This window comes from Pogona vitticeps, chromosome 4 (genome assembly GCF_051106095.1).
Source record: "Pogona vitticeps strain Pit_001003342236 chromosome 4, PviZW2.1, whole genome shotgun sequence".
Classification (NCBI taxonomy): domain Eukaryota; kingdom Metazoa; phylum Chordata; class Lepidosauria; order Squamata; family Agamidae; genus Pogona; species Pogona vitticeps.
In genome coordinates, this window is record NC_135786.1 from 188,426,491 (window position 1) to 188,437,629 (window position 11,139).

The following is an 11,139-nucleotide window of genomic DNA, read 5'->3' on the forward strand; positions in this document are numbered from 1 at the left end:
AGCGTTAGCTTATTATGTTGACAGGTCAAAGGAGTTCAGAAAGGATGAGCGATTGTTTTTATGTTTTTATGGTTCGCATAAAGGTTTCCCTGCTTCATCCTCTACTTTGTCACGATGGCTTGTCTCCACTATTGCCTTAGCCTATCAGCTTTCAGGAAAAGATGTCCCTGAGGGGCTGAGAGGTCACTCTACTAGATCCATGGCTACCTCGACTGCCCTGTTCAGTGGCGTGGACCTGCAAGACATCTGTAAAGCGGCGACATGGTCCAGGGCATCGACCTTCGTGACCCATTATAAGTTGGATCTTCGGGCTAAGAAGGAGACATCTTTTGGGCGGTCTGTCCTGACATCTGTCTTACAGTGACGGCCCGCCTCCCGGTAAGTTAGCTTGCTAATCACCCACATGTGTGATTCACAGAGTTCACTGAGAAGAAAGAGAGGTTACTTACCTGTAACTATGGTTCTTCCAGTGATACTCTGTGAATTCACACATACCCTCCCTTCCTCCCCACTATCCGTCACTGCATACCTGTTACCAATTATTACTAATTATATATGATAGCTATGGCGGATATGTGGAACTGAGGGGGGGAGGGCCTTTGACATGCGCAAAAGGGGCAATCTGTCTTCTTTTCCTTTCAGAATAAAGCTCTAGAACATTCCGACGTTCCAGCGCAGGCGCTGAAATTACCCACATGTGTGAATTCACAGAGTATCACTGGAAGAACCATAGTTACAGGTAAGTAACCTCTCTTTTTTTTCGTTCGCAAGTCAAGGCTCCGCAAGTCAAAGCAACATTTTGTGAATGGAGCCGTTCATAACTCGAAATGTTTGTAAGTGGAGACATTCGTAAGTTGAGGTACCACTATATATGCAAACTTGGGCATCATAGTTTGTGTAGCGGTGGTTATAATACTGTTATTACTGTCATCACTATGATTTGTATTATTCTATCATTTGTTTACTTTTCAAATGAACATAAAGGATGAGCAACACTGGCCCTCCTCTTTTTCCTTCTCCAACTGACATTAGTTTTAGCAAGTGTGGTCAGTGGAGTTGTGGTCGAAATAACATATAGAGAGTTACAGTTGCCTGTCCTTGAGGAAGCGAAGTGATGGTTGAGAGATTGAAAGCAATCTGGGTTGGGGAGAAAGCTATGAGTTTCCCAAGTCATTTCCTTCAACTTCCCACTATAAGGCAGGTCTGTCCAATTCATCTGCAATCCATCTACACTTGTCCTTTCAGGTTTTTCATCATATATTTGGATGTTCTACCATTGACAGGACACTTGGTCCCAAGGTACATGTTGCATAGTACTGACTTAAAAAGTTATGCTTTCTTTTCCAACTCCTAAGGCTGACCTCATTTAGGAAGGAAAGTGTGTAAGTTTGTGGTTAATGTAATGCAATTCTTGCTAGGGACAGAATATTGGCTAGAGACATAATTCTTGCAGTATCACATTTTGTGGTGCTCTCAGGCAGATCATTGAAGTATTCTGAAAGAAAGCCTCTTGATGGCCTCAGTTTATGACTTGGGAAACATAGGCATTGTCTGGCTATCTTTGAACATGGCCATTCTCTAAGATGCAAAGGTGTATTTGACATTGCTTGGTGGATTGTTAAAAAGACTTGAGTCTGGCAGAATTAAAAAAAGAAAATATGATCTCTCTCAAAAGGTCACACATTATGATGTTTCTGACAAATGTAACGTGCAAGGTTTTTGATATGTATTTGCCCTGAAAAGATCCTCTTATGCTTTCTTTTCGAAGCCATAATGCTGGCTTTATAACAAGATACGCTAAATCATTTTTGATGAGCTTCTAGGATGAACTTTCCTGCAGTTAAAGAGGAAAAGGAAAAGAAAACCAGCAATAATTACCTAATATAATTGGAATATTAGTGACTGTAGAATGTTTCCCCCTCCATCTCTTCATATGAACTGCTCTAGAATTTGAACCCTGACATCTCTTTTTCAAAGCAGGAATTCAAAAATCATGTCTCCAATGCCAAAAATATACTTCCTTGAGAAGCCTAGAGACATCTTTTCCAGAGCTGTAAACAGCAATCTGTAAATTCCAGAGTCTAAGAGGAACAATGACTGTTTATCTAGTTGAGATTCCAGGAAGCAAGCCTATCTAAAGTGTTATGACATATTTTATTTCTTTTGATAAGATACAGCCAGGAAGTTATTGTGGCTTTCTGCTCTAAACCTTAGATTGGAGACCATGAGCTGTGGAGTGCTTTATTGTCAACAATGGTTTTCTGTTTCAGAATATTGGAGTTTAGACACAACTGTGGTGCTTGCCTCAGTATCTCCAACCCCAAGCAAACCACCACTGGACTGAATTTGGGACGTTGAAAGGCAACGGGTGTCCTTTTTATACCCGTAATCATAATAGTACAGTCAGGGCAGTTACAATTCTGTGAGCAAAACTCCCATACATTGGAAATGGGTTATGCTGCCCAGGGTGGGGTAGGGGAACGAAGTGGGTTTATTTTTGTGTTTAATTTCAAGTGAGAAGTCATGGGGAATTGAGAACATTTAATTTTAACTTGCTCTCTTTTTCTTTATTTCTCTCTCTCAATGTTTTGCCTCCTCTGATAATAGGAAGGAGGTTGTCCTTTTTTTTCAAGGCCACTAATTTCTTTCTGTCTTCTAGAGTCAATGCAAGGGGCTGATCTTGACCTATAAGACTCCAGTACCTGAGTCCCATTATATGATTATGAGTTTGAATATCTTGATTAGCATATATGGACTTACCACTGTGCCTTTGGCTGTCAAACTTGATAGGTGATTTACAGCATATAAATGTTCTCTAATGTCTCTGTTATATGGTATGCAGTACACTTCAGAATTCAGAAGACAGAAGGACAGAGGAGGAGCTGCAGTTTGAACTGACGCAAAGGGGAGGAACCACATGGGTTATTTTAAACATGACTCCACTTCAACTTATGGTTATTTACTCTTTTTGTTTGTTTGTTTGTTTGTTTGTTTGTTGCACTTCTTGCATCCAGGCAGAGGTTGGATGTTCATGATTCACTCTGCTATCTTCCATATTTCCTTATGCACATGGCAGGTTAGATAGCCTTTTGTCCTTTTCCTCCCACCCTGTCTTCCAAGGCTTTCCCAGCTCTTGGGCTGATCTCTCTGCATACATCTCATGATAGGTGCAGAGTAGGATCCCTGATACAAGAAATAGGTGCAGAATCAGAACATGGCGGCTATATAGTTCTGGTAATTATCACAAATTCTTGCAAAACTTGCATGATTCATACAAATTTTTATTAACACATTTGTATCTGCTTCTGCACCTCTTTACATATCTGTGTATGTGCTCATATTGATGTCTCTCTGTCAAGTCAAGGTCTGATACTTCACCCCTTTCTGAAGTCTACTGGATAGAAGAATGGACTAGGACTCAGGAGCCCTAGGTTTGATTCCCCAGCTCTGTCATGGGAACTCACTGTGTGGAGAATAGAACTGGTGAAACCATTCCTTAAATACCTCACTTATCTTGAAACCTTATTGGAGTTACTATAAGTCAGTTCTGACTTGACAACACAGAACAACAGAGTAGAATATAATCTAAAAGGTTGGAGAAACATATGCAGGTAAGCCACAGCTGACATTTCCCTTTTCAAGGTTCTGAATTGTGTGGAATGCACGCAGTCTCTTGCACCTTTAAAATTATTCTCCTAAACATCCTTTAGATAATGTTCTTTCCTACTTAGGACAGAAGTAAGCACGTATTAGGCAGATTTACATATTATTTTCTCTCTCTTTTTTTTTTACCATACTTGTGTATTAGACAAAAAGTATAGGAAAAAAAGATTGAAGACAATAAAAACTACCTATCTTAGCCACATTTCTAATTAAAAAGATATTCTGTTTTTTGAAACATATAAGCATAAGCACTTACATTACTAGCATGCCTAAAATTAGCTAGAAAGGTGTAGATAGATAGATAGATTATATCTGACTCTCTGTATTGCCAGCAAGAAGTAGCTATTCCTTCATGTTGCCTCATTCTCCATTAACTCCTTTTCTACCTGATCTGTATTTATATCATTTATTCTGTCAATATTAACTGTAGTTTGTCTGCCATCTAGTCCCCATTATGCAATGTAGTTTCTTCCAACTGTTGAACAGTGTTCAAAACAGCAGAGCAATATCATGTGTGTTGTACCGCACCAATGTAAGCCAACAACTGGTTTCTCCCTAGCAGATTATATGTTTATAAAGATGTGTTCCAAAGATTTCAATAGGTACACATGCACGCACGCGCGCATGCACGCACACACACACACACACCTCTTATGTCTGGTACACATAAGAAAAAGTGAAGTCTCTCGTCCATGCATAGAAACTTGTGACCATCAACACACAACAGTATGTTGTCACAGTGCTTTATATAGTTTTTTTATTCATATAGTAACCTCACAAAATTTGATTTGTTACATGGCAGCCACATGGGACTATGGCATCCTTTTGTTTCATACAAAGGAGATATGCATTGACACATTAATTATTTCTTTGATTCAAACCATTAGTATATCTATATTGTCCACATAAAAGGACTTCTACTCTAAGGCATGCAGTTTCAAAGAAGGAATGCTCAGAGCACAATGGTGGATGTGGCAGGGCTTGCCGTCAGCAGCATTCATTGCCTGGTATATTGTTGGAGGACATGGCATCTCAACAATTATGGGAATTAAACAGCCACGATTCAGACAGAATCTGGAAAAAAGGTGGAAGTACAGAAAAGGATGAGAACAGTCACATCAATTTCATCATCATATGATAAACGCTGTGAAAAAACTGGTGATGATGCAAACACATGCTGTAAAGCAGTGCGGCCCGTGCATACACCGTATCATTTCCAAAACATGCCTGTGTAACTTAATATGCTGTATTTCTCCCCAGATTGAAAAAAACCCTCTGGGAACAACAGATAATTACATAACTACCATCTGGTTTCTCCCATAGAATCTGACAAGGACATCTTGGACATCTTTGAATTTTTAGCTGGGGAACGCCTGTCAGTTTTTACCTGCAGATGCCTACTTAGTTCCACTGCCAGCTTTAGGAGTTTGTCCCCACCATGTCCATCTTATATATTTGTCAAAGATTTTACAAAGGCAACATAATTTTCAAGTGTTTCATGTTCAAAGGAAATGAAACTCTTGAACATTGCGCCTGAACTTCTCACTATTCAGAGAAACAAAGAGCACTAACAATTCCTAAAGAACTGCCACTTTCTCTATGCAGGACCTGGTCTGGTGTGCAAGTTTCTTCTGTTGTCTCTGATTGCTGTTTGGAGCGAGAACAATTAAACTTAAAATAACCTGTATAGAGCGGAACTGAAGTGAGCTTTGCCGGGAGCAAAACTGTTATACTGAGGGCTTACTCCTGAATAGACTTGCATAGAATCAAGCTGTACATTTTATTGTGGGAAAGGATTCAAATTAGTAGAAGTTGTGTCCAGATTTGCTACCTTATTTCAGCTCTGCCTCCTTTGTCCATATCCCTGCCCCATTGCCATCCATTGCTGGAATATGGCCCCCAAGACTGCTAATTCTCAAGCAGCAGAGCACTGGCAATAAAGCCATTGGTCTCTCTAGCTCAGTATTGTCTATAGCAATGGTTCCCAACCTTGGGTAACCTAAATATCTTTGACTACAACTCCCATAAATCTTGGCCAGCACAGCTAATGGTGAAGGATTTTGGGGACCCAAGGTTGGGAACCACTGGAATAGAGAATGCCCCCACAGGGCACATCAGGATTTCAGTGATTTCTGGTTTGAATAAACATTCAGTATTACCAAATCTGCCAGGAGCAAAGTTTTTCCAACTATTTCCTAGATTAACAAATTCTTTTGATTTGCTTTTTAAAAGAGACAAATTTGAAAGAAATTATTAGGGCTGGAAGGAAAGCATCATATGATCTGATAAACGTGATTAGAATAGCATGCATGAAGAGGGATCATCTTGGGCAGCACTGAAGTATTACTGGCTGTAATGAATCTACTTAACAACAGGTAAGAAGCTGCTTTACACTGAGCCAGGCCACTGGTTCCTCTAGCCCAGCAGTTTCACCTCTCATTCTCCAGGATTTCAAGCAGGATTCTTTTCTAACCACACCTCAACATCCATGGTATTCCCTTGTGATCTCCCATCGAAGTACTAACCAGCATGACCCTGTTTTGCTTCCAAAATCAAATGAGATTGGACATGTTTGGGGCCATGTTGGGTTTCTTGACCTTGAGGGACAATGGACAGAGAAAATATTACTAGAATATTGATCTGAACAATCATCTCTAAATGAAGACTCATAGGAGTTGCTTCAGTGTTTACAGCAGCAGAAGATTTTCTACTTAGGATAACTTTACATTGTAAAATATACACCGAACAGTCTGCCACTGCATATTATGTGTACCTTATGCAATTTCAGTGAAGATTTAACATTGTGAATTTCATCTTCAAAGTATAATTAACATTAGCCCACCATCACCACCTTTACATTGGGAGGGAAAATTCCCAACATCAACAACGGTACAGGTGAAAGGTTTTGTTTCATTTTGTCTTTTCATTTGCTTATTTCAAATTACAAGGTCATGAAGTAATAATAAGTAGACTTCTACCATCTGAAAATCAAACAGTCTTGATCCAGATTTGGTTTTTAAAAGTAAATAAAACCAACTGCTGAATTTGTCATCCACCATGTATTTTTATTCTATTTTATGAGATATATTGATATATGAAAATATAGGGCTAATGATTTGAAAGAGTTTATTTCATAAATCTAACTGCTGTTGCGTTTAGGATATTTTGGGGGGGGGGTGACTTTAAGAAAGCTACATATGAATTATTTTCTTGCTTCCAGCTTTAAGTTGAACTACCAGATTAGATATGCAGAACAAATCTCAACAATACAGATAAGGTGTGGCACTGGAAGATGCTGCAGAACAAGCATCACAGTCTCCATGGACCATATCTGTTGAGATGCCTTTTTCCTGATTGGCCTACACATCTTACATAAGATGTATATGATCAGATATTCAAGTAGACATGAATTGTATTAATCAGAGAATAACAAATTAATGTATTCGTGAAGGCTTTCACGGCCGGGATCTAATGGTTGTGGGTTTTTTGGGCTTCTTGATCGTGTTCTGAAGGTGTTTTTTCCTAACGTTTTGCCAGTCTCTGTGGCCGGCATCTTCAGAGGACCCACAACAACCAATAACAAATTATCTCACCTAGTGAGCCTTCCCCATCTCCCACACTGGCTATGTGTAGTCCCTGTTGTAAATGTGGAGGTATTTTCTGGTTCTTTGTGTCCTCTGTGAATGCACACATATGGGTTTTGTCTGCACCTGCACTGACATTCTCAGAAGGTTCCAGAGGTAAAAGTAACAATTTTATGGTGTGATTCCCCCATGAGGCGCATGCTCCTCCCACTCACCATTCCCCTCAGCTCCTTTTTTTCCACCATGCTGAAAGGTTCTTAGGAAGAGAGAGAGTGACTTTATTGATCTTATTAGCATTATTGCTATTTCCTTTCTTTGTTATCATCTTATTGGACTTTTCCGTTTATCTACGATCCCCTATGAGTTTTTTCTTCTCGTTTTTATTCTTCCCCAGTTTGGAGCTTCTCCTCCCCCCCGGGACTCTGCAACCGTTTTTCTCCTCTGCTTCACCCACCATTTATGGCCTCTTCAGCTCTTTTCAAGAGGTGTGTGGGCTGTAATAGTAAAGTGTCGTCCTCAGATGGTCGTGACAAGTGCTTATTCTGCTTGGGAGAGCAGCACCAAACTCAGTCCTGCACGGCTTTTTAAAGCCTTACTAAACCCACGCTGAAGCACAGACTCCAGAGGCTCAGGTCTCACCTGTGGAAAGCTGCTATGAACCCCACAATTTCAGGAATCTCAAATGGTTAGCAATTGGAGACAGCGGTAGAGCAGCAATCCTCTTGTCTGCCTGTTCCCAGCCAGTTAACCCCTTCTCCTCACTCCAAGGAGAGCCCTGACACATCCAAAGCTTCCAAATCTAAGGCAGTCAAGGATCAGGAAATGCCTAAGAGAAAGAAAGAGAAGCCGATTACCAAAAAGCCTAAGAAGATAAAGACAGTTCACCGTGATCCACCCTCTCCGATACTGGAGGAATCATCTTTGGAGGCGACGGGATCTATATTGGAAAGGGATGAGGTGCAAATTCTGTCAGCACAAGCTCCAGTCACGACTGGTAGCTTTTCTCCCTCCACTGGCCATCTTGGGACTGAGCTTCCATCCAGTCCGGCCATTGCCCATTCGAGCCCTACGTCAGGGCGGGCCCTTGATTCTGAACGGTTGGAACCAGATACTCCTCTGCAGTATCCGAAGAAACGGAGGGAGAAAAGGAAATACATTGATCCACCTGCTTCAATGCCACAATTTGGGCAATGCTACCAATTTCCCTTTTCCCTGCCTACCAACAGCTTGCCTTTCAACAACTGGGCATGGAAAATTTCCTTCCATTCGCCAATCCATTCCATATGGAAGTGTACCAGGGATTCTCTCAACCTGGCCAATCCAAAAGACCAAGACATGAATCCTCACCTTCCCCACCACACCGTAAATGGGTGCTATCTTCAGCTTCAACATCAAAATTTGCACTGGTACCTGCCTCAACATCGACGTCGGTCTCAACATCAAGGAAACGTTAATCACTACACACTAGCGTCCAACAACCTAAATGTACCAAGCATTCATCGAAGGATCAACGCACCCTTCTGACTTCAGGGCCCTATTCAGGTCACTCTCGAGTTCAACCATCACAAACAACTCCCTTATTTCAAGACGATTCATCTTCACCTTTGCCTTCCATGTCTGATCAGGACATTGACACTGAATCCTCAGAAGAGTCTCCGGCTAAGCCTGATGCCATCAATACTCATCTGTCCTTTCCCTCAGAGGATTTTACCTCTTATTCTAACCTCATTTCTCGCATAGCTGCTGCACTCAAACTCCAGGTGGAAGAACCCCCCTCCCCTGAGGCGGATCTCATCTTTGATGACATCAACAGAGAAAGATCTCAACCGCTTAGTCTGGCTTTTATACCTGCCATGCTGACACTAATCAAGGATGCCTGGGATACAATGCCATTGAACCTGCAGAGCTCTAGACATACTGATAATATGCATAGGACTCACAGCTCCAATACTGAATTTCTAGCCAAACACCCTAACCCAAATTCGATCATAGTTGAGGCCAACTTGTCTAAATCAAGAAATAAATCTTTGATTTCCCTGACGAATACCGAAGGCAGAATAGTTATACAGTGGTGCCTCGTATAACGAGTGCCCCGTTTAACGACAAATCCGCATACCGATGCGGATTTTGCGATCGGAAAAGCGATCGCATACCGATGTTGCCTATGGGGAAAAATCGCTTTGTGATGTTTTCCCCATAGGCACCATTTTCCCCCAGCTGAGCGGCGGGAGCCTCCCAAGGAGCGCACCCGCAGCTCAGCTGGGGGAAAATGTCTGTGGTGGCCTCGGAAGGACCCTTCTGAAGGGTCCTTCAGAGGCCACTGCCGGGATTCTCCTTCCCCGCGGTCGGCTTCCCCGGCCATGGTTGGACTGTCAGGAATCCGACCATGCCTGGGGTAGTCGGCCGCGGGTGGGATCCAAGCCGCGGGGGGGGGGGGGGAAGGCATGGCCGGGCTCTTCGGCAACTGCCGAGGCTCGGATCCAAGCCTCGGCAGCTGCTGAAGAGCCCATCCATATCTCCGATCCTCTCTGCACAGCTTGGATCCCAGCCGTGGGGGAAGGGTGGAAGGCATGGCCGGGCTCTTCGGCAACTGCCGAGGCTCGGATCCAAGCCTCGGTGGCTGCCGAAGAGCCCATCCATGCCTCCGATCCTCTCCCCACGGCTTGGATCCCAGCCGTGGGGGGAGGGTCGGAAGCATAGCCGGACTTCAGCCGGCTAAGAGACCAGCGATCGGGCAGGAGGAGGTGGGAAGTTTCTCCCAACCCCTCCCGAGCGAACGCCGGGTTTGCAGCCGGCTAAGAGGCCGGCGATCGGGCAGGAGGTGATGGGGGAATCTTCCCACCTCCTCCTGCCTGATCGCTGGCCTCTTAGCCGGCTGAAGTCCAGCTATGCCTCCAATCCTCTCCCCACGGCTTGGATCCAAGCCGGCGGGGGGGGGTGGAAGGCATGGCCGGGCTCTTCGGCAACTGCCGAGGCTCGGATCCAAGCCTTGGGAGTTGCCCATGGCAGGGCTAGCCCCCGCGGGTCCGATCCAAGCCGCGGGGGGAAGGTGGGGAGATCGGATGCCTGTCAGGCATCCTGGGTTCGGATCCCACTCGCCGCCGGTTACTCAGCCTTGGGTAACCGGCGGCGGGTGGGATCCGAGCCCGAGATGCCTGAAAGGCATCCGGATCCCCCCGCTCTCCCACCCTCCCCCCGCGGCTTGGATCAGACCCGCGGGGGCTAGCCCTGCCATGGCTGGACTCCCAAGAGTCCAGCCATGGCAGGGCTAGCCCCCGCGGGTCCGATCCAAGCTGCGGGAGAAAGGTGGGGAGATCGGATGCCTGTCAGGCATCCTGGGCTCGGCAGCGCGGGGGCGGCGGGGACAGGGTAGAGGGGTCTCCCCACCCACCCTGTCCCCTTCGCTGGCAGCCACCCCCGCCGCTTTCTCCAGCCTGGATCGGGCTCCTGGGAGTCCGATCTCGGCTAGGGAAGGCAGCGCGGGGCGGCGGGGACAGGGTGGAGGGGTCTCCCCACCCACCCTGTCCCCTTCGCTGGCAGCCACCCCCGCCGCTTTCTCCAGCCTGGATCGGGCTCCTGGGAGTCCGATCTCGGCTAGGGAAGGCAGCGCGGGGCGGCGGGGACAGGGTGGAGGGGTCTCCCCACCCACCCTGTCCCCTTCGCTGGCAGCCACCCCCGCTGCTTTCCCCAGCCTGGATCGGGCTCCTGGGAGTCTGGTCTCGGCTAGGGAAGGCAGCACGGGGCGGCGGGGACAGGGTGGAGGGGTCCCAAAGGCTTCCAGGCTTTTGCCTGGAAGCCTTCGGGATCCCCCACCCACCCTGTCCCTGCCAGTTTTTAGTCCATTGGAACGCATTAACCGGGTTTTAATGCGTTTCAATGGGCTTTTTAATTT

General features: G+C 45.1%; 1 long non-coding RNA gene across 1 annotated transcript; it reads left to right on the forward strand.

Moving 5' to 3' along the window:
- The first annotated feature begins 759 nt into the window (after nucleotides 1-759).
- Nucleotides 760-9,219, forward strand: LOC144589309 (uncharacterized). Its single transcript, XR_013545363.1, has 2 exons — nucleotides 760-3,611; nucleotides 4,987-9,219. It is a non-coding gene; the product is annotated as an uncharacterized LOC144589309 (long non-coding RNA).
- The last annotated feature ends 1,920 nt before the right edge of the window (nucleotides 9,220-11,139 follow it).